Source organism: Mus caroli, unplaced genomic scaffold (assembly GCF_978045245.1).
Source record: "Mus caroli unplaced genomic scaffold, Mus_caroli_1 scaffold_6, whole genome shotgun sequence".
NCBI classification, from domain to species: Eukaryota; Metazoa; Chordata; class Mammalia; order Rodentia; family Muridae; genus Mus; species Mus caroli.
The window spans coordinates 146,388,150-146,411,917 of NW_028227261.1; the positions used below are offsets into that span (position 1 = coordinate 146,388,150).

Genomic DNA, 23,768 nt, shown 5'->3' on the forward strand with positions numbered 1-23,768 from the left:
GAGAAGAGCTGTAGCCCAACTCCTCCCAACTCTCCTCCCAACCCCTCCCAACTCTTCCCAACTCCTCCCAACTCCTCCCAATTTCTCAGCTAGCTGTTAAAAGCCCTCTACTGTTACCGCTCGGGGTTGAACTCCCCTGCCTTGTGTGACGCAAGGAGTTCGTCCTCAGCTAGCTGACAATAAAGCCTCTTGCAGTTTGCATCAGGTGTGGTTTTCTCTTGAGTCATTGGGGTGCCAACCAGCTCATTCCGGGACTTGAGCTGAGGTCTCCCCAGTTTTGGGTTCTTACACTATATTGAATAGAGAGGGAGAGAGAGGGCAGCCTTGTCTAGTCTCTGATTTTAGTGGGATTCCTTCAAATTTCTTTCCATTTAGTTTGAGGTTGGCTACTGGTTTACTGTATATTGCTTTTACTATGTTTAGGTATGAGACTTGAATTCCTGATCTTACCAAGACTTTTAACATGAAAGGATGTTGAATTTTGTCAAATGCTTTTTCAGCATTTAATGAAATGATCATGTGGGTTTTTTTCTTAGAATTTGTTTATGTAGTGGAATATTTTGATGGATTTTCATATATTGAACCATCCCTGCATTCCTGGGATGAAGCCTACTTGATCGTGGAGGATGATCATTTTGATGCGTTCTTGGATTAGATTCCCAAGACTTTTATTGAGTATTTTTGCATTTATATTCATAAGGGAAATTGGTCTAAAGTTCTCTTTCTTTGATGGGTCTTTGTGAGGTTTTGGTATCAGTGTAACTGTGGCTTAATAGAACAAATGGGGTAGTGTTCCTTCTATTTCTATTTTGTAGAATAGTTTGGAGAGTATTGGTATTATGTCTTTTTTGAAGGACTGATAGAATTCTGCACTAAACTCATCTGGTCCTGGCCTTGTTTTGGTTGGGAAACTTTTATGACTGCTTCTATTTCTTTAGGGGTTATGGGACTGTTTAGATGGTTTATCTGATAATGATTTTTTATTTATTTATTTGATGATAAACACACCACTCTATTTTAGGGACCCAAAACACAAAGATAATTTATCATACGTGCATGTTTTGCTCGCATATTTATTTGTATACCACGTGTACCTGGTCCCAGCAGAGACCTGAAAGAAGGCATTGTTTTGTTTTTTTGTTTGCTTGGTTTTTTTGAAGTTACAGCCACCACGTGGGCATTGAGACATGATCCTTCTGTCTTCTAGAATAGCCAATGAATCGTCATAGCTGATCCATCTGGACAGTCCCTAAAGATAACCCTTACTTAACCTGGAAAGTGAAGTTTTGCAAGGTCATGCCCTGAGCTGAAATTTAGAAGTTTCCTTCTGCAAAGCTGATATTGGAAAAGGTGTCAAAAAGACCAGTTCTCAGAGCAAAGACTCTTTAATGAATATATTTTACAAATACACGGGAGAATCATGCAATGCTGCCTACATTGGATGCAATCCTGGGCCACAAGTCTGCACACTCCTTTGCTACTGGACCTGTGATAGCAGAACCTTTCATTTCTCCTTTATTGTTTGTAGCCTCCCTCAGCCCGGAAGTAGGCTGATCCAGACTTTGACCTTGCTGCCACTGAGAAGGAAATTACCTAAGGTGGAGCCTTCCAACCTAGATGGCTCTTTTGTTCTGCCACCTGCCACTGCTCTCTCCAAGACACTGCTACCTGCTGAGAAGCACTTGATATATTCCGGAGGAACATCCTATTCTCCACATCACCTGAAAGACTCCCAGAGGAGCCCCTCACTCAGGCCTCGGGATAATAGCAGACCCTCAAGAACTCACGAGAGATCAAGCTTGATGCAAACCACACGAGGCTTTATTGGGGAAAGCCAGAACTCTGGGCACGACTCATGTTCCACGCAGGGGTAGAGGAGTCGACTCTGAGGGAAAAGGGGTTTCAGTTTTTATAGGTCCTTAAGGGGGAAAGGAGAAGGGGGGAAGTAGGGGATTTCCAGATCCAAACAACATCTATTCTAAAATGATCGATTCCTCAAGAAATGGATATGGGAGGGAAGTAAGGAAGGAGTCTAATGAAGGCGCAGCAGCTCTGGATTGGCCCTGACTATGGTTGCTGGGGAGATTTTCTGACTCTTTCCCAGCAACCAATATAGCAACCAATATCACAAACACCTGACAGTGAGGTGCAGCAATGGGCACACACCTGGTCAGAACATTGGCAGACACACAGGTTCGAGGAGAAGCCAGAGCATTGTGCACCTCTATTTTTCTAAATCGGTGAAGCTAGTTCTATTAACAGTGAAATCTATTTTGCCATTTTCAGGGCTTCTGTGACCTTTTACATTCTGTCAGGATCTTTCATTCCCCACTTCTTCTAGTTACTAGTTCTAATCTTAGAACGAAACTGCAATCTCTTCTTCAAGGTTCTGCAGAGGCTGGTATTGTTGTCTTAATACTAACAGCTGGATGGCACCAATCCTCTCTCTAACAAAGGTCATCAGTTTATTAAGAATTAGTGGGCCACACATCAGCAGCAAGAGCAAAATTATTAGAGGGCCCATCAGAGTAGAAATGAGGGTGGTTAACCAAGGGGATTTATTAAAAAGTCCTTCAAACCATCCGGTCTGTGCTTCTCAGTCTCATTTTCTCTTTTCTAGTCTGTCTTTTAACTTGCTCATGGAGTCTTCTGTGACTCCAGAATGGTCTACATAAAAGCAACATTCTTCTTTTAAGGCAGCACACAACCCTCCTTCTTTAAGGAAAAGCAGGTCTAACCCCCTACGATTATGAAGATCTACCTCTGACAGGGATGTTAAAGATTCTTTTAACTTAGTGATAGACTGTTCTAGGGCCGTGATATCGGTGTCCATTGCTTCTCTTGACTGGCTATAATAGCGGGGAACCTTATTTAGGGCTGCAGCTCTAGTTCCAATTCCTGCCACTATTCCTCCTACCCCTATGAGCACAGCCAAAGTCATAGTCATAGGCTCCCTGTGAAGGCAAGTCGGATGTCTATCAAACTCATCAACAAAAGTTTCTAAAGGATGGTAAATGACTCTGTGCACTAACTGCACTAGGATGCAATAGTCTCTAGTGTTGTTAAACACTGATGTCAATACACAAGCGGTCAATCCAGTGCTGCAAGCCCAACACTTATTGGGACCAGGTGACAAATAATAAGTCAATTTGGTCCAGGGGCTCTTATATAGGTAACATTACACAAATGTTGATGACTCAGAGGCACTTTTCCTATGTATGTGCCTGTGCCAGACACTTCAGTGAGTGTGTGGCTAGGTCCCCAACTGCAGTGATCATGACTGGTGGTATTATTATAAGTTCCCATTACTGCCATCCCCCATTACTGCCATTGGAAGTTCCAGATGTTAGGCACAGCCAATAAGACTTGGTGGCATTGGGATTGGTACCATTTAACACAGAAAAAGCTCCTTGGAGGAGGCCAAACAGTCTTTGTCGGGTAGTTGGTGGCCCAACTTGCTCTGGGGCTATAGAGTAAAGAACAGGACTCAAAAAGTTTTTCTGTGGGGAAGATATTTGGGGAGTCTTTTGGGTAGGGGGTGAGGTCGGGGCTGGCCTTGGGAGAAGGGTCAGTTCGGCTCAGGGAGCACCTTATTAGGGCCTACTGGTAGGACTGGAGGACTTTCGATGTTTAGACGGACATGGAGCAATGATCCAGGTCTACTACTATAATTGAAGAACACGACTCCCCAGGTCATGCCTCCAATCCATTGGGCAAGGGCATAATTTTTTCCTGTGAACTGCAGTTTCACATGATCTAAGTCTGTAGACTTGCATTTCTGCTTTCTGTATAGCCCCATTACTGCATGTTTGCCTGGCCCTTTATTTTGAAAAGAAAACTCTAATCCATCCCCAGAGGGCTCAACGGCCCATTTCCAATCTCCATCATTTGAGGTAACACAACTCCATTGACTGCATTGACTGCAAAAGTACCACCTAGGCCCCCCACACCAGGAACTCTTAAGGTGCTTGGGGCAGCTATAGAACCCATAGTTTCGGACCTCATTAGGGGGAGTACTCCTGGCCACAGGAATGATTTGGTGGAGGCAAAAATACAGGGTTGGCCACCATGCCCCTGGAGGTTCTAATTTTGAGGTGGCAAATAGTATTTGCCCTGATTGGGATAACACTTGCCAAGTGAGAGTCATAGGCTGGTGTGGGTTGTCATTCTTCTTTTTCAGGATGGCGCCTATGATGTAGGCGCAACTTAAGAGGATTATCAGTCCTTTCCAATTCCCATTCATCTTGAAGTTCTTCAGGAGCTCACTTTACGTGAGAGGCATGAATCCAAGCAGAGATACCTTCTATTTTGACAGCAGTAGGGGTGGTCAGTAGCACAATGTAAGGGCTTTTCCAACGAGGTTCTAGACTCCCAGCTTGATGTCGTCTGACGAGAACTGCATCGCCCACCTGGAACTGATGTGGTACCATCAAATCTCCTGGTTCGTAGGCCTCCTTGAGCTGCTCCCAGGCGGTGTTTCTGACCATTTCTAGGACTTTCATGCATGTAAACAATGAAGGACCAGGGTTAAATTCTAGAGAATCTAACACTCTCCCTACTTCAGTGATCGGGGGAGCCCACCCCCCCCTTACAGGATTTCATGTGAAGTAAGCTTAAATTTTCCCGGTGTGTTTCTAACGCAGAACAAGGCAACTGGAAGGAGGGCTGACCAGTCATTCCCGCCAGTCTCTAAGGTCAATTTAGTCAAGGTGTCTTTTAGAGTTCTATCCTTCCTTTCTACCTGTTCTGAACTCTGGGGTCTATAAGCACAATGTAATTTCTAATCAATCCCCAGTTGACTGGCCAGTCCCTGACTTACCTGGGCAACAAAGGCAGGTCTGTTGTCAGACCCTATTACCTTAGATATTCCAAAGCGTGGAAAAATTTCTTCTAGGATTTTCTTAACCACAACATTGGCAGTTTCTTTTTTTGTTGGGTAGGCCTCCACCCATCCTAAAAGGTATCTATAAAAACTAAAAGATACTTATTACCATACATAGCTGGCTTTACATCAGTAAAATTTACTTCCCAATAGGCTCCAGGGCGATCTCCTTGTAGTCTTCTCCTTGGAGAATATCTTGAATGTCCTGCATTAATCATGGTACACGGTACACAGTTCCTAACTACTGCTTCTGCAACATCAGAGAGCATATTACACCTCTAAGACCAGTAAAAAAAACCAAATGAAGCGGCTATACTTAGACCAATCAGAGAATTTTAATTTTTCTAGCTGTAATTATAAAATAACAATCACTTTGTCAATTGCTAAACACATTAATCACAATTGCAGAGAACCCTCCAGGCAAAAAACCATCTATCAGCTTTGATGCATGCATGCATCCCAGTTACTGTGTTTAAAAACAACCCCTCTATGGGAAATAAGTAGGTGTGAATTAGATCACACGTTTATTCTTTTGAGCGTCCCCCTGCTTTAGCACAGATAATTTAGTTGTGTGCTGTGGATGGTGTTTTAAAACACTGAACAATCAAACCTTAATTTGTATATTAATAGTCAATATTATATCTCAGAGCTCACAATTTCTTAAGATTGTTCATCCCTCAGATGCTATTAATTCTCAAATTTGCAATTGCTTATGTATATACAACTCATAAGGGAAATGCTGTCCTTTTAAGAAGGCTGTTTTTGGACATTTAATAAATTGTTCTGGATTGCCTGGACATCTTAAAAAAATGTCATGCTGGATTTATATTTCAGGCAGTCTATAGGTCCTACATATAAGATAGATTGGATATATAATCTCGTTCTTTATATATTCAAAACAGTTATGGTTTAAGATAATATTTTAATATTCTTAGAAATTGTGCATATCAAATTATAAAAAATTCTTTGCTATTAGTGTCCTCAGTTACGACTTGTTTCCACATAATAGTGTTAATTCTTGAGGACTTATACTTAATAAATTGCTACAAATAAATGCTCCTATTTCTGATTAATAAATAAATAAATAAATAAATTATGCACATGTGACTATTAATAACTTTTCAAGTTTTCTAGTTACAACTGCTCTTTAAGAGAAACAATTGAAAGTGCTGTTAGTCCCGGCTCATGTTACATTAAAACTGACTATAACAGTCAGGTATTTGAGATGTTTTGTCAACAAATTATTAATTCTCAAAGACAAGGTATTGTGGAACTTTAAAACTTTAGCTTCTTAAAGGTCAAAGAAGGGGGAAATTATATCCCCGTGCATATTTTTAGCGCATTCCTGTGCACATTATTTAAATCATACTTTTATTTTAGAATTTTGAAATTTAGATGTCAAAGAACTTAATAAATGCCTTATAATATCTTAAAAGGATCTACTTATTGGCATATGGCTTGATCCTGAACAGGTACCTTATTAGGAAAGGGAAAAGCATAGGTTCTCTCCACAGAGCGCTGCAGAAGCATGATGGCTAATTCATGTGACAAGACAGGTGAGTTCGCTCAGTGCTCTGACTGTAGTAACTAGGAAGATGAATTGGGTACATGTTTTTGACCCATCCTTGCTTGCCATTTTTCCAGTTTGGACAAGTGAAGCTGCCTTGCTTTAAACTTTTTAACCTTATGGTAAAAAGAATATCAAAGACTGTGGAATCTGACTTAGAAAGATTAGTCATAAGAAAGAATTATAATGATTTTTGTTTTTCCTTCAATGTGACCAGTTATTCTAACTCAATCTTGCACTGGTCTAGTAATAATTCCAATATTAGAGATTCCTATTGAAGATTATAAAAATCTTAATTACCTAGCAAAGTTAATTTGGAGCACAGCCTCCACTTCCAGAGAATCTCTGGCCTTTTTGCTAATTCTAAGAGCCAACTCCCCCACACCTGGAGGCCAGAGCCTGAGCTTGATGTTGCTAATTTGCAACTGAATAAAGGACCTGGGCTTCCACAAAGAAGCTTTTATATTGTTGCTTTTCACTGTCCCACCTTTGTTTCTCAAACAGGCCAGAAATGCCCTTCAGCCTGAGTACAGCAGATTAAAACCTCACCTCCAACAGGTAGGTGGCAGTTATTAATTTTTATCAAGAAGAATTCTAAGTACATATTGTGGTTTTGGTCTGATTTGGGAATAAAGTGTGCTATGAGGGCCGGTTAGTTAATAATGGGGCAACCAGATGTGGAATCATACCAATCTAAGACAGGGGTACATGTCAAAAGGCGGTGGCTGTAGATAATACACCACAGAGCCATGTTTGTGTGAAATATTACACAAACTAGCTGTATGTAGCTTCCTATGATGGAATTGGATGGTTCAAGAAGATCTGAGATCTTAAGGCAGGCACAGCCACCAGCCACCATAATTCCCAGGCAGGACTATGGAGCATAAATAAATTTTATGCCTCGGTCCGGCTATTTTTATTATATAATCAGGGAAGAATTGTAGCCTCCCTCAGCCCTGAAATAGGCTGATCCAGACTTTGACCTTGCTGCCAGTGAGAAGGAAATTACTTAAGGTGGAGCTGCTGAGAAGCCCCTGATACATTCTGGAGGAACATCCTATTCTGCACATCACCTACAGGCTGACTCCAGACACCAAGAATGGACTGGCGGGGGATGGGCCTTCCCCCCTTTTATAAGCACACTCTCTTAGTAAACTGAGAGCCTTGAGCAGAATCTTGTCTTGGCTCCATTAACCTCTCGCCGTCTAAGTCTCTTTCAGCCCCAGTCTGCCTCCCTGGTGTACCCGGTCCTTGTAAGCCGCAGGCCAACATACAACAATTGTTTACTATGACCCCTGCGTTATCTTCAAAATAAAGAAACATCCCATCTTTTCTTCGATAGGACTTTCGTTGTCAAATTACCACTGCTGGAGGTACCTTTTTCCTTAATTCTGGTTTGCCTTTCTTAACTGTGGCCATCACCATGTCCCAGCAGCAGGAAGTCTGTTCAGCTGTCCCTTGATTCCCTTCACAGAGATGATATACAAGTTTTTGGCTCCTATGTTGTTCGCACAGTTGATCACAGCTCCGACCGGAAGACCCAGGGAAATCCGGAATTTTGCTCCGGACAACCCATTTTATCCTCACTTCGACACCTTGAGCATCCAGAAAGAGTCAGAAAGGAAGTTAGTACAAGGAACACTGGGATATGAATGGGCTCTGATCATGATTTAACTTTGGTATTTGGTATCTGTCTAGAAAATTGTCTATTTCATCCAGGTTTTCCAGTTTTGTTGAGTATAGCCTTTTGTAGTAGGGTCTGATGATTTTTTGAATTTCCTCAATTTCTGTTGTTATATCTCCCCTTTCATGTCTGATTTTGTTAATTTGGATACTGTCTCTGTGCCCTCTGGTTAGTCTAGCTAAGAGTTTATGTATCTTGCTGATTTTCTCAAAGAACCAGCTCCTGGTTTTGTTGATTTTTTGTTTCTATTTGGTTGATTTCAGCCCTGAGTTTGATTATTTCCTGCCTTCTACTCCTCTTGAGTGTATTTGCTTCTTTTCGTTCTAGAGCTTTCAGGTGTGCTGTTAAATGCTCTCTCCAGTTTCTTTTTGGAGACACTCAGAGCTATGAGTTTTCCTTTTACCACTGTTTTCATTGTGTCCCATAAGTTTTGGTATGATGTGTCTTTATTTTCATTAAATTCTAAAAAGCTTTTAATTTCTTCCTTTATCCTTCCTTGACCAAGTTATCACTGAGTAGAGTATGGTTCAGCTTCCTTGTGTATGTGGGCTTTCTGGTCTTTTGTTTGTTTGTTTGTTCGTTTGTTTGTTTTTATTGAAGACCAGCCTTAGTCTGTGGTGATCTGATAGGGTGCATGAGATTATTTGAATCTTCTTATATCTTTTGAGGCATGTTTTGTGACCGATTGTATGGTCAGTTTTGGAGAAGGTACCATGAGGTGTTGAGAAGAAGATATATTCTTTTGTTTTAAGATGAAATGTCCTATATATAACTGTTAAATCCATTTGGTCCATAACTTCTGTTAGTTTCACTGTGTTTATGATTAGTTTGTGTTTCCATGATCTGTCCATTGATGAGAGTGGGGTGTTGAAGTCTCCCACTATTATTGTGTGAAGTGAAGTGTGTGCTTTGAGCTTTAGTAAAATTTTTTTTATGAATCTGGGTGCTATTGCATTTGGAGCATAGATGTTCAGAATTGAGAGCTCATCTTGGTAGATTTTTCCTTTGACCAGTAGGAAGTGTCCTTCCTCATCTTTTTTGATAACTTTTGGCTGAGAGTTGATTTTATTTGATATTAGAATGGCTACTCTAGCTTGTTTCTTGGAACCATTTTCTTGGAAACTTGTTTCCCAGCCCTTTACTCGAGGTAGTGTCTGCCTTTGTCACTGAGGTGCTTTTCCTGTATGCAGGAAATGCTGGGTCGTAGTCACGTATCCAGTGTGTTAATCTATGTCTTTTGGGGGGGAATTGATCCACTGATGTTAAGAGATATTAAGGAAAAGTGATTGTTGCTTTCTGTTATTTTCTATGTTATTTTTATGTTTGTGTGGCTATCATCTTTGGGTTTGTTGAAAGATTACTTTCTTGCTTTTTCTAGGGTATAGTTTCCCTCCTTGTGTTGGTGTTTTCCTTCAGTTTTCTTTTGTAGAGCTGGATTTATGGAAAGATATTGTGTAAATTTCCTTTTGTCATGGAATATCTTGGTTTCTCCATCTATGGTAATGGAAAGTTTTGCTGGGTTTAGTAGTCTGGGCTGACATTTGTGTTTTCTTTACAGTCTATATGACATCTACCCAGGATCTTCTAGCTTTTATAGTCTCTGTTGAAAATTCTGGTGTAATTCTGATAGGTCTGCCTTCATATGTTACTTTTTATGGCCTTTTCCCCTAACTGCTTTTAATATTCTCTCTTTCTTATGTGCATTTGTTGTTTTGACTATTATGTGACAGTAAGAATTTCTTTTCTAGTCCCATCTATTTGGAGTTCTTTAGGCTTCTTGTATGTTTATGGGAATCTTTTTCTTTAGGTTAGGGAACTTTTCTTCTATAATTTTGTTGAAGATATTTACTGGCCCTTTAAGTTGGGAATCTTCACTCCCTTCTATACCTATCCTTAGGTTAGGTTATCCTTAGGTTTGGTCTTCTCATTTTGTCCTGGATGTTTTGTGTTAGGAGTTTTTTTGCATTTTTCTTTTCTTTTGACTGTTGTGTCAATGTTTTCTATGGAATCTTCTGCCCCTGAGATTCTCTCTTTCATCTCTTGTATTCTGTTGGTGATGCTTGCATCTATTCTTTTTTAATTTAAAAATTTATTAGATATTTTCTTTAATTACATTTCAAATATTATCCCCTTTCCTAGTTTCCCCTCTGAAAATCCCCTATCCCCTACCCCCTCTCTATGCTCCCCAACCCACCCATTGTCATTCCTGGTCCTGGCATTCCCCTATACTGGGGCATAGAACCTTCACAGGACCAAGGGCCTCTCCTCCCATTGATGACCGACTAGGCCATTCTCTGCTACAAGTTCCACCATGTGTTTTCTCTGATTGATGGTATAGTTCCAAGGAGCTCTGGGGGTACTGGTTAGTTCATATTGCATCTATGAGTCTTATTCTCTCTTAGGTATTCTAACTTCAGGGTTTCTTTCTGTGTGAATTCTTTATTGTTTCTATTTCCATTTTTAGATCCTGGATTGTTTTGTTCATTTCCTTTGCCTATTTGATTGAGTTTTCCTGTAATTCTTTAAGAGAATTTTTTGTTTCCTCTTTAAGGGCTTCTACCTGTTTACCCATGTTCTCCTGTTTTTCTTTAAGGGAGTTATTTATGTCTTTCTTAAAGTCCTCTATCATCATCATGAGATGTGACTTTAAATCAGAGTCTTGCTTTTCTGGTGTGTTGGGGTATCCAGGGCTCACTGTGATGGGAGAACTAGGTTCTGATGATGCCAAGTAGGCTTGGTTTCTGTTGCTTATGTTCTTGCCATTGCCTCTTGCCATCTGGTTATCTCTGTTGTTAACTGGTCTTACTGTCTCTGACTGTGGTTTTTCCCTCCTGCAAACCTGTTTGTTATACTCCTGGGAGACCAGTTCTCTTTTGGAGGAATATGGTTATGGAGAACTGTGACACAGGGTCAGGTCCTGGGTGCAGATAGAAACCAGAAGGATCCTGTCCCCAGCTGATCCTTGGTTCCTGTATCCTAATGACTCTGGCAGGTTCCTCTTGGGCCAGGAATTTGAGTAGGAGTGGTGGTCTTACCTGTGTTCACAGGTATGTTGGCACTCCTGGGAGACCAGCTGTTTCCTGGCGGTATTTGGGTATGGAGAGCTGTGCCACAGGATCAGCTCCAGTTCCAGACAGAAACTGGAAGGTTCTTGTCCTAGGCTGCTCCTCTTTTCCTATGTCCTGAGAGTTCTGGGCTGGTCCCTTGGAGCTGAAGTTGTGGTCTTACCTGTGCTCAGAGGAATGTCAGCACTCCTGGGAAACCAGCTCTCTCCCAGTGGTATTTGGGTATGCTGTGGCCTTGGCTTTCTTTTTGAGTGGAACTTCTGTCCTTTCCTTCCACTTCTCCCTCCCTCCCTGACCAATGGCCAAGTGGCCAGAGCTCCAGTTGGCTCACCTTTTCTGTGAATTGTTTGTCTTTTCTTGGCACTTTTTTATGGTTATGTCAGCATCTTTATGGATTCCCAAAGCTCTACTTTGTTTTGAACCGTCTTTTCCATCCATCCATCCATCCATCCATCCATCCATCCATCCATCCATCCATATATATACACATATATCATACATACATACATATATGCATATATACATATATACATATGAGTGTGTGTGTGTGTAATTTTATGTGTATGAATGCTTGTCCTGCATGTGCATTTATGTGCACCACATGCTTGACTGGTGTCCAAAGAGGTCAGATGTCAGAAGAAGATGTCAAATACCCTGGAACTAGAATGACAAACAGTTCTTAGCTGTCATGTGGGTGCTGGAAATTGAAGCCTGGTCCACTGGATGAGCAGCTAGTGCTCTTACTGACTGAGCCATCTCTCCAGTCCCTTTCTTCTTTTGGTTTATGTGTATGTAGGCAAAGGCCAGAGGATCTCTCAGAGTTTGAGGCCAGCCTGGTCTACATAGGAAGGTTCCTGTCAAGGCTACTGTCTTAGTCAGTGTTCTACTACTGTGAAGAGACACCATGATTGCAGAAGCTCTTATAAAGGAAAATATTTAATTGGGACTGGCTTACAGTTTCAGAGGTTTAGTACATTCTGACCATGGCATGGAACATGTCAACACAAAGGCAGACATGGTGCTGGAGAAGTAGTTGAGAGTTCTACATCTGGATCCACAGGCAGCAGGAAGATAGAGATCTAGAATGGGTTTTTGGAAGCTCCAAATTCAATCTCAATGACATACTACTTCCTATGAGGTCACACTTCCTAATTCTTTCAAATAGTGTCACTTCCTGGTGACCAATCATTTAAATATGAGCCTATGAAGAGCATTCTTATTCAAGCCACCACAGCTGCCTAGTGAAACCTAGTTTCAGAGACAAAACAAATCCAAAGAAGCCCAAATAAGCGAATTTCAAGTCCTTGGGTTGTCATTTGCATAGCTGCTCTTCCTACTTGGCTCTATCTTCAGAACTGTGATAAAGAGACACTGTAAGTCCATGCAGAAAGTTTCCAGGGATGCTTAGAAAACACTAGCAACCCAAGTCAGAGGAAGACCCAATGCCAAATAAATGACAGCCTTGGACAGGTGAGGTCTAGGCCAGAATGGGAACTGTATAAGTATCCCAAGATTTTCCTTTGAGGGGAGTGAGGACAAGGTGAGTTTGCCAGCGTCCTTGCAGGAGAACCCTTGAGTAGGCTGAATATTCCAAGTTTTACCTCCTCTCCCTCTACTCTTTTCTTGTAGGTACTACAAGCACAGAGAACTCTGTATAAATTAAAAAACAAAGCAAAAACCCAATTTGTCGCTCTTTCTGCCATCTTGGTGCCTATGGAGGTCTGCTGGGAACAGAACTTCTAACAGCAAGTATGTCTGGAAGGCTGTGGTGCAAGACCATTTTTGCTGGCTACAAGCGAGGTCTCCGGAACCAAAGAGAGCACACGGCTCTTCTTAAAATCGAAGGAGTTTATGCCCGAGATGAAACGGAGTTCTACTTAGGCAAGAGATGTGCTTATGTGTATAAAGCAAAAAACAATACAGTGACTCCCGGAAGCAAAGCAAACAAACCCAGAGTGATCCGGGGAAAAGTAACTTAGGCCCATGGAAACAGTGGTATGGTTCGTGCCAAATTCCGAAGCAACCTTCCTGCAAAGGCCATTGGACACAGAATCTGTGTGATGCTGTACCCATCCCGGATTTAAACTAATGGAGAGTAAATAAATAAAAGTAGATTTGAAACAAACAAACAAACAAACAAACAAACCCAATTTGTCTTAAATATCTAAGAGTATAGTTGGATTTAATATAATCATGTTTGGTGTTCTTTTAGTTTTTTGTTTGCCTGTATTTATAACAATTATTGATTTCATGTGATTGTCTGTTTGTCTAGCTGTTAGTCTGTGTCTGTGATTTGACAGTTTTATTTCACATATGTACTTGTATGTGAGACTATAATATGGAGGTGTTTGCTTCTCTGTAATTATATGGATTTCTTTCCCTTCCCCCCCACCCCAGGAAAATTGATTATTCAGTTTAATTTTATTTATTTGACTTAATGGATTATTTAGATTTGCTATCACATTTAAATCCTAACTAAGCTGCAGACATATGGGAGTTATTTATCAAACTGTCATGGATCCATGAAAATAAGTTCCCCCAAGGAATATCTTAAAGTACAACTGATTTACTTAAGAACAAACGCATGCTATTAATTTATTTTATTCTGTCATACATTTGGATTTTTAGTAGATTTGTTTTACTCTATTACTTTTCCTTATAAATAAGGTTTCAATTTAAAGGTTATATCATCTTAGCATATGGACCTACATTTCTCTATGCCCCATATGTTTGAATATGTAGTTTGTGATACACATATATGGTGAAGTTTTCCTCAAAGGGATTCTATTCAAGTTGTCTTATGAATAACTGGGTACTCAAGGGGCCTGGAGAGATGGCTTTGTGGTTAAGACCATAGGCTATCATTGCAGATAACCCAGCTTTGATTTCCAGCACCCACATGTTGGCTCACAGCTGTCTGCAACTCCATTTCCAGGGCATCTGAGTGCTATTCTGGTGTCCTCAGGCACTGCACTCATGGAACACAGATAGTCATGCAGGCAAACACCCATACACATAAAATAATAAAAAATATGAGCACTCAAATAAAAGTAGTCTGAATTCCTTTTTCATTTATGATCACACCTATTCTGGTTCTCATCAAAAGAGCATCCCTGGTGCTCAGACACTCAAGCTCCTTCTTGAACAGATAGGCTGAGATGGTCCCTGACAGTCAGTTTCTCCATCCCTGATCACTCTAAAGAAGGTTCAGAAAACAGATACTTGACCATTATCAAACCTTAAAATTAAAGGGTCAAGAGTCACAGCAGTGAAACTGAGGCAGCCTAGAAAGATAGGGAGACTAGGGTGGACACCCTGGGATGCAGCTTGTTTCCTGTTTACTGAGAGTCAATCGTCTTCAATTGATAAAGCAGAAGTTGCTTGCAAAGACAGTTCTCAATCTTCCTTTCCCTGAAGATGTCTCTCTCAGACAAGGATGTTCAAAACAACACTATTTAAGTAGGACCAGAACATTTATAGCCCTGAGTTTAACTGTGTTAGGACACCTCTCAGAAACGATGCCCCTCAAAGGAATGCATTATAGGTTCATTTAACAAAGGAAATTATTTAAGATAAGGGGAACAGATAAACCATCACATATATTTGCTGCTTAGTTTTAAGCTTTAGCTAATTTTATAAGTATGTATAATCTTTAAAGTTTGTTCTAAGTTATATCTTTTGAACCATGTAATTTACCAATCCCCTGTGCACACAGCAGACCACTGTGATACACACACACACACACACACACCCATTGTAAAGTCTCCTGAGTCTGACTGTCTTTGAAGAAGCCTACATCCATCTCTCGGTGGTTATGCTCAATCTTTTCCTTAAGCAGATCTTCTCTGAATGCCCCTGTGTAAACCAGAAGTGTAATGTATTTTGTGTTCACTTAAAATACTTGCTTTCTTTCCCTGTTCTGACTCATCCTCAGATTACTTTCTGTGGCATGGTTAAGTAACCAGTTCTGCTAGAGTGTAGGTGCCCCATGGCCAGAGTGGGCAGATTCTGAGGGATACTTTTGGCAGAGCTCAGCTGTCTTCCTGCCACCACTGAAGCATTTACCTTGTGCCAGGCACTAATCTAAGTGTCTTATAATGTGAGTAATGTAATCCTATGACAACTCCTCATCTATAAATGAGAAAACTGAGGTGCAGAGTTCAAGTACATAGCTCAGGGCACAGAGTGACCAGAGGCTTAGGACACTTACACAATAGAATCACAATGTTTATCGCTTAACTAGAGGCAGGTGTGGTGGTGCACGCCCGTAATCTCAGCATTTGGGAGGGTGAGGCTGGAGGATTTTGAGTAAGAAGCTAGCTTGGGCTATACAGTAAAACTCTGCCTTAAGATACCAACCAAGTGACCTAAGAAGCTTAATTAGGAGTAAAGTCAATTAAGGCTGAATGATTAGAATCACGTGGAGATATTGAGACATGTCAAAAGATCCCAGAGGTCAAATCCAAAAGGAACAGTACTAAATCGTACTCCATGCCACATCTTTATTTCTGTGATCTGAGAAGTTTTATTTTTTTAATTAAAATTTAATTTAATTTTTTAATGAGTTATTTTCTTCATTTACATTTCCAGTGCTATCCCAAAAGTCCCCCATACCCTCCCCCCACTCCCCTACGCCCCCCCCCCCCACTCCCACCTCTTGGCCCTGGCGTTACCCTGTACTGAGGCATATAAAGTTTGCAAGACCAATGGGCCTCTCTTTCCAATGATGGCCAACTAGGCCATCTTCTGATACATATGCAACTAGAGACATGAGCTCTGGGGGGAACTGGTTAGTTCATAATGTTGTTCCACCTATAGGGTTGCAGACCCCTTTAGCTCCTTGGGTAATTCCTCCATTGGGGGCCCTGTGGTCCATCCAATAGCTGACTAAGAGCATCCACTCCTGTGTTTGCTAGACCCCGGCATAGCCTCACAAGAGACAGCTATATCTGGATCCTTTCAGCAAAATCTTGCTAGTGTATGCAATGGTGTCAGCTTTTGGAGGCTGATTATGGGATGGATCCCCAGGTATGGCAGTCTCTAGATGGTCCATCCTTTCATCTCAGCTCCAAACTTTGTCTCTTTAACTCTTTCCATGGGTGTTTTGTTCCCAATTCTAAGAAGGGGCAAAGTGACCACATTTTGGTCTTCGTTCTTCTTGAGCTTCATGTGTTTTAGAAATTGTATCTTGTATCTTGGATTCTAAGTTTCTGAGCTAATATCCACTTATCAGTGAGTACATATCATGTGAGTTCTTTTGTGATTGGATTACCTCACTCAGGATGATGCCCTCCAGGTCCATCCATTTGCCTAGGAATTTCATAAATTCATTCTTTTTAATAGCTGAATAGTACTCCATTGTGTAAATGTACCACATTTTCTGTATTCATTCCTCTGTTGAGTGACATCTGGGTTCTTTCCAGCTTCTGGCTATTATAAATAAGGCTGCTATGAACATAGTGGAGCATGTGTCCTTCTTACCAGTTGGAACATCTTCTGGATATATGCCCAGGAGAGTTATTGCTGGATCATCCGGTAGTACTATATCCAGTTTTCTGAGGAAACGCCAGACTGATTTCCAGAGTGGTTGTACAAGCTTGCAATCCCACCAGCAATAGAGGAGTTGTTCCTCTTTCTCCACATCCTCGCCAGCATCTGCTGTCACCTGAATTTTTTTTTTTTTTTTTTTTTTTAAGACATAAACAGTGCTTTATTTTTAAAGACATTCCTCAAATACCTGGAGCTTTCTTATCCATTTTGTAATATAATTCATGACAATGACTTTTAATCTTTCAGACAAAAAAAAAAATCACAAGCAAAGGAAATTTTAAATCATGCCCAAATAGTAGAAAATGTAACTTCTCATTATTGTAAAATACTTCATAAATTCTACCAGTGAAATCCTAGCTATGCCATGTTTTTAAGCTATGCCAAACTGACTTAAGCTAATGAATGTTGCTCGTAAGAAGGCCCTGAAATTTGAATTCTGCCCTTGAGAGATCCTTTACTTGGTGTAGGAAGAGAGGGGTAAGAGAAATTACAGAGACTATAGCTGGTAATCACCAGAGAAAAATTCATGTCACACATTTTAAGATTTACTTGCTTATCCTAAAGCAAAATCAGTCTCTCCCTCTCTCTTCTCTCTCTCTCTCTTCTCTCTCCCCCATCCTCTCTCTCTCTGTCTCTCTCTCTGTCTCTCTCTCTCTGTCTCTCTCTCTGTCTCTCTCTCTGTCTCTCCCTTCCTCCCTTCCTCCCTCCCTCCCTCCCTCCCTCTGTTTCTTCTCTCCCTCCCTGACCCAGCAGGAAACACAGACCAACATATTCTTTATTCAATGTTTTTTTTTTTTTTTTTTTTTTTTTTTTTGGCTTTTTATTTTTTTTATTTTTTTTTTAAATATTTTTATTACATAATTTCCTCAATTACATTTCCAATACTATCCCAAAAGTCCCCCATAGCGCCCCCCACTTCCCTACCCACCCATTCCCATTCTTTTGGCCCTGGCATTCCCCTATATTGGGGCATATAAAGTTTGCAAGTCCAATGGGCCTCTCTTTCCATTGATGGCCGACTAGGCCATCTTTCGATACATATGCAGCTAGAGACAAGAGCTCCAGGGTTCCGGTTAGTACATCATGTTGTTCCAACAATAGGGTTGCAGATCCCTTTAGCTCCTTGGGTACTTTCTCTAGCTTCTCCATTGGGAGCCCTGTGATACATCCAATAGCTGACTGTGAACATCCACTCCTGTGTTTGCTAGGCCCCGGCATCGTCTCACAAGAGACAGCTATATTTGGGTCCTTTCAGCAAGATCTTGCTAGTGTATGCAATGGTGTCAGCGTTTAGAAGCTGATTATGGGACGGATCCCTGGATACAGCAGTCTCTAAATGGACCATCCTTTCATCACAGCTACGAACTTTGTCTCTGTAGCTCCTTCCCTGGGTGTTTTGTTCCCAATTCTAAGAAGGTGCACAGTGTCCACACTTTGGTCTTCATTCTTCTTGAGTTTCATGCGTTTAGCAAATTGTATCTTATATCTTGGGTATCCTAAGTTTTGGGCTAATATCCACTTATCAATGAATACATATTGTGTGAGTTCTTTTGTGATTGTGTTACTTCACTCAAGATGATGCCCTCCAGGTCCATCCATTTGGCTAGGAATTTCATAAATTCACTCTTTTTAATAGCTGAGTAGTACTCCATTGTGTAAATGTACCATAATTTCTGTATCCATTCCTCTGTTGAGGGACATCTGGGTTCTTTCCAGCTTCCGGCTATTATAAATAGGGCTGCTATGAACATAGTGGAGCATGTGTCCTTCTTACCGGTTGGGGCATCTTCTGGATATATGCCCAGGAGAGGTATTGCTGGATCCTCCGGTAGTACTATGTCCAATTTTCTGAGGAACCGCCAGACTGATTTCCAGAGTGGTTGTACAAGCTTGCAATCCCACCAACAATGGAGGAGTGTTCCTCTTTCTCCACATCCTCGCCAGCATCTGCTGTCACCTGAATTTTTGATCTTAGCCATTCTGACTGGTGTGAGGTGGAATCTCAGGGTTGTTTTGATTTGCATTTCCCTGATGATTAAGGATGCTGAACATTTTTTCAGTTGTTTCTCAGCCATTCGGTATTTCTCAGGTGAGAATTCTTTGTTTAGCTCTGAGCCCCATATTTTAATGGGGTTATTTGATTTTCTGGAGTCCACCTTCTTGAGTTCTTTATATATATTGGATATTAGTCCCCTATCTGATTTAGGATAGGTAAAGATCCTTTCCCAATCTGTTGGTGGCCTTTTTGTCTTATTGGCGGTGTCTTTTGCCTTACAGAAGCTTTACAATTTATGAGGTCCCATTTGTCGATTCTTGATCTTACAGCACAAGCCATTGCTGTTCTATTCAGGAATTTTTCCCCTGTGCCCTTATCTTCAAGACTTTTCCCCTCTATAAGTTTCACTGTCTCTGGTTTTATGTGGAGTTCCTTGATCCACTTAGATTTGACAGTACAAGGAGATAGGAATGGATCAATTCACATTCTTCTACATGTTAACCGCCACTTGTGCCAGCACCATTTGTTGAAAATGCTGTCTTTTTTCCACTGGATGTTTTTAGCTCCCTTGTCAAAGATCAAGTGACCATAGGTGTGTGGGTTCATTTCTGGGTCTTCAATTCTATTCTATTGGTCTACTTGTCTGTCGCTATACCTGTACCATGCAGTTTTTATCACAATTGCTCTGTAGTACAGCTTTAGGTCAGGCATGGTGATTCCACCAGAGGTTTTTATCATCATTGAGAAGAGTTTTTGCTATCCTAGGTTTTTTTGTTATTCCAGATGAATTTATAGATTGCCCTTTCTAATTCGTTGAAGAATTGAGTTGAAATTTTGATGGGGATTTCATTGAATCTGTAGATTGCTATTGGCAAGATAGCCATTTTTATTATATTAATCCGGCAATCCATGAGCATGGGAGATCTTTCCATCTTCTGAGATCTTCTTTAATTTCTTTCTTCAGAGACTTGAAGTTCTTATCATACAGATCTTTCACTTCCTTAGTTAGAGTCAAGCCAAGCTATTTTATATTATTTTGACTATTGAGAAGGGTGTTGTTTCCCTAATTTCTCTCTCAGCCTGTTTATTCTTTGTGTAGAGAAAGGCCATTGACTTGTTTGAGTTAATTTTATATCCAGCTACTTCACTGAAGCTGTTGATCATGTTTAGGGGTTCTCTGGTGGAATTTTTAGGGTCATTTATATATACTATCATATCATCTGCAATAAGTGATATTTTGACTTCTTTCTTTCCAATTTGTATCCCCTTTTTCTCCTTTTGTTGTCGAATTGCTCTGGCTAGGACTTCAAGTACAATGTTGAATAGGTAGGGAGAAAGTGGGCAGCCTTGTCTAGTCCCTGATTTTAGTGGGATTGCTTCCAGCTTCTCACCATTTACTTTGATGTTGGCTACTAGTTTGTTGTAGGTTGCTTCTATCATGTTTAGGTATGGGCCTTGAATTCCTGATCTTTCCAAGACTTTTATCATGAATGGGTTTTGGATTTTGTCAAATGATTTCTCCTCATCTAACGAGATTATCATATGGTTTTTGTCTTTGAGTTTGTTTATATAGTGGATTATGCTGATTGATATCCGTATATTAAACCATCCCTGCTTCCCTGGATTGAAGCCTACTTGGTCATGATGGATGATCGTTTTGATGTGTTCTTGGATTTGGTTAGTGAGAATTTTATTGAGTATTTTTGCATCGATATTCATAAGGGAAATTGGTCTGAAGTTCTCTTTCTTTGTTGGATCTTTGTGTGGTTTAGGTATCAGAGTAATTGTGGCTTCATAGAATGAATTGGGTAGAGTATCTTCTGTTTCTTTTTTGTGGAATAGTTTTTGAAGAACTGGAATTAGATCTTCTTTGAAGGTCTGATAGAACTCTGCACTAAACCCATCTGGTCCTGGGCTTTTTTTTTTTTTTTTTTTTGGTTGGGAGACTATTGATGACTGCTTCTATTTCTTTAGGGGAAATGGGACTGTTTAGATCGCTAATCTGATCCTGATTTAACTTTGGTATCTGGTATCTGTCTAGGAAGTTTTCCATTTCATTCAGGTTTTCTAGTTTTATTGAGTATAGCCTTTTGTAGTAGGATCTTATGATGTTTTGGATTTCCTCAGGTTCTCCTGTTATGTCTCCTTTTTCATTTTTGATTTTGTTAATTAGGATACTGTCCCTGTGCCCTCTAGTTAGTCTGGCTAAGGGTTTATCTATCTTGTTGATTTTCTCAAAGAATCAGCTCCTGCTTTGGTTGATTCTTTGAATATTTCTTTTTGTTTCCACTTGGTTGATTTCAGCCCTGAGTTTGATTATTTCCTGCCATCTACTCCTCTTGGGTGAATTTGCTTCCTTTTGTTCTAGAGCTTCTAGGTGTGCTGTCAGGCTGCTAGTGTATGCTCTCTCTAGTTTCTTTTTGGAGGCACTCAGGGCTATGAGTTTTCTTCTTAGGTCTGCCTTCATTGTGTCCCATAAGTTTGGGTATGTTGTGACTTTATTTTCATTAAACTCTAAAATGTCTTTAATTTCTTTCTTTATTTCATCCTTGACCAAGGAATCATTGAGTAGAGTGTTGTTCAGTTTCCACGTGAATGTTGGCTTTCTATTATTTATGTTGTTATTGAAGATCAGCCTTAGTCCATGGTGATCTGATAGGATGCATGGTATAATTTCAATATTTTTGTATCTGTTGAGGCCTCTTTTGTGACCAATTATATGGTCAATTTTGGAGGAGGTACCATGTGGCGCTGAGAAGAAGGTATATGCTTTTTGTTAGGAGAAAATGTTCTGTAGATATCAATTAAATCCATATGTTTCATAACTTCTGTTAGTGCCCATGTGTCTCTGTTTAGTTTCTGTTTCCAGGATCTGTCCATTGGTGAGAGTTGGGTGTTGAAGTCTCCCACTATTATTGTGTGAGGTACAATGTGTGTTTTGAGCTTTACTAAAGTTTCTTTAATGAATGTGGCTGCCCTTGTATTTGGAGCATAGATATTCAGAATTGAGAGTTCATCTTGGTAGATTTGATGAGTATGAAGTGCCCCTCCTTGTCTTTTTTGATGACTTTGGGTTGGAAGTCAATTTTATTCGATATTAGAATGGCTACTCCAGCTTGTTTCTTCAGACCATTTGCTTGGAAAATTGTTTTCCAGCCTTTCACTCTGAGGTAGTGTCTGTCCTTTTCCTTGAGGTGGTTTCCTGTAAGCACCAAAATGTTGGGTCCTGTATATGTAGCTAGTCTATTAGTCTATGTCTTTTTATTGGTGAGTTAAGTCCATTGATGTTAAGAGAAATTAAAGAAAAGTAATTGTTGCTTCCTGTTATTTTTGTTGTTAAAGTTGGGATTCTGTTCTTGCAGCTGGCTTCTTTTAGGTTTGTTAAAAGATTACTTTCTTGCTTTTTCTAGGTGTCATTTCCGACCTTGTGCTAGTGTTTTCCCTTTATTATCCTTTGAAGGGCTGGATTCGTGGAAAGATATTGTGTGAATTTGGTTTTATCATGGAATACTTTGGTTTCTCCATCTATGGTAATTGAAAGTTTTGCTGGGTATCGTAACCTGGCCTGGCATTTGTGTTCTCTTAGGGTCTGCATAACATCTGTCCAGGATCTTCTGGCTTTCATAGTCTCTGGTGAGAAGTCTGGTGTAATTCTAATAGGCCTACCTCTATATGTTACTTGACCTTTTCCCATTATTGTTTTTAATATTCTATATTTAGTTCTTTGTTGTTCTGATCATTATGTGTTGGGAGGAATTCTCTTCTGGTCCAGTCTACTTGGAGTTCTGTAGGCTTCTGGTATGTTCATGAGCATCTATTTCTTTAGGTTTGGGAAGTTTTCTTCTATAATTTTGTTGAAGATCTTTTCTGGCTCTTTAAGTTGAAACTCTTCATTCTCATCTACTCCTATTATCCGTAGGTTTGGTCTTCTCATTGTGTCCTGTATTTCCTGGATGTTTTGAGTTAGGATCTTTTTGAATTTTGCCTTTTCTTGATTGTTTTGCCCATGTTCTCTATGGAATCTTCTGCATCTGAGATTCTCTCTTCTATCTCTTGTATTCTGTTGCTGATGCTCTCAACTATGGTTCCAGATTTCTTTCCTAGGGTTTCTATCTCCAGCGTTGTCTCACTTTGGGTTTTTTTATTGTTCCTACTTCCTTTTTTAGGTCTTGGATGGTTTTGTTCAATTCCATCACCTGTTTGGTTGTGGTTTCCTGTATTTCTTTAAGGACTTCTACCTCTTTTGCAGTGTTCTCCTGTATTTCTTTAAGTCAGTTATTAAAGCCCTTCTTGATGTTCTCTATCAGCATCATGAGATATGATTTTAAATCTTATTCTTGATTTTTGGGTGTGTTTGGGCATTCAGGACTGGCTGAGGTGCGAGTGCTGGGTTCTGATGATGGTGAGTGGTCTTGGTTTCTGTTAGCAAGATTCTTATGTTTGCTTTTTGCCATCTGGTAATCTCTGTAGTTAGTTGTTATAGTTGTCTCTGGTTGGAGCTTGTTCCTCCTGTGATTCTGTTAGCCTCTGTCAACAGACCTGGGAGTCTAGATCTCTCTTGAGTCTCAGTGGTCAGAGCAGTCTCTGCAGGCAAGCTCTTTTCTTCCAGTGAAGGTGCACAGATATCTGGTGTTCAGACCTGCCTCCTGACTGAAGATGAAGGCCTTGAACAGGGCCTGTCCCAGAAGCTGAGTAGCTTTTGTAGTCTGCACTCTCACCTGCGCAGACTAGTCTCTGAGGGATCTGGGACCCAAAATGGCTCCCCCACCTGCTCCGGCAGAGCCCTACCGGCTGGACACCTCTCCTCTGGCGGGGAAGGTGCCTGGATGTCTTGAAAATTGCTTTTATTATGATTATATATGGGCCTTTAATACCTTATCTCCCCAATTCTTTTAACATGAAGGGGTGTTGTATTTTGTCAAATGCTTTTTCAGCATCTAAGGAGATGATCATGTGATTTTTTTCCTTTGAGTTTGTTTATATAGTGGATTACCTTAATATATTTTCATATATTAAACCAACCC

At 40.4% G+C, this 23,768-nt stretch overlaps 2 pseudogenes; one reads left to right on the forward strand and one right to left on the reverse strand.

The window, feature by feature from the left end:
• Positions 1-1,418: 1,418 nt before the first annotated feature.
• On the reverse strand, positions 1,419-8,053 carry LOC110292368 (large ribosomal subunit protein uL14-like; annotated as a pseudogene).
• A 4,894-nt stretch (positions 8,054-12,947) lies between these two features.
• Positions 12,948-13,311, forward strand: LOC110293666 (large ribosomal subunit protein eL33 pseudogene; annotated as a pseudogene).
• Positions 13,312-23,768: the final 10,457 nt, after the last annotated feature.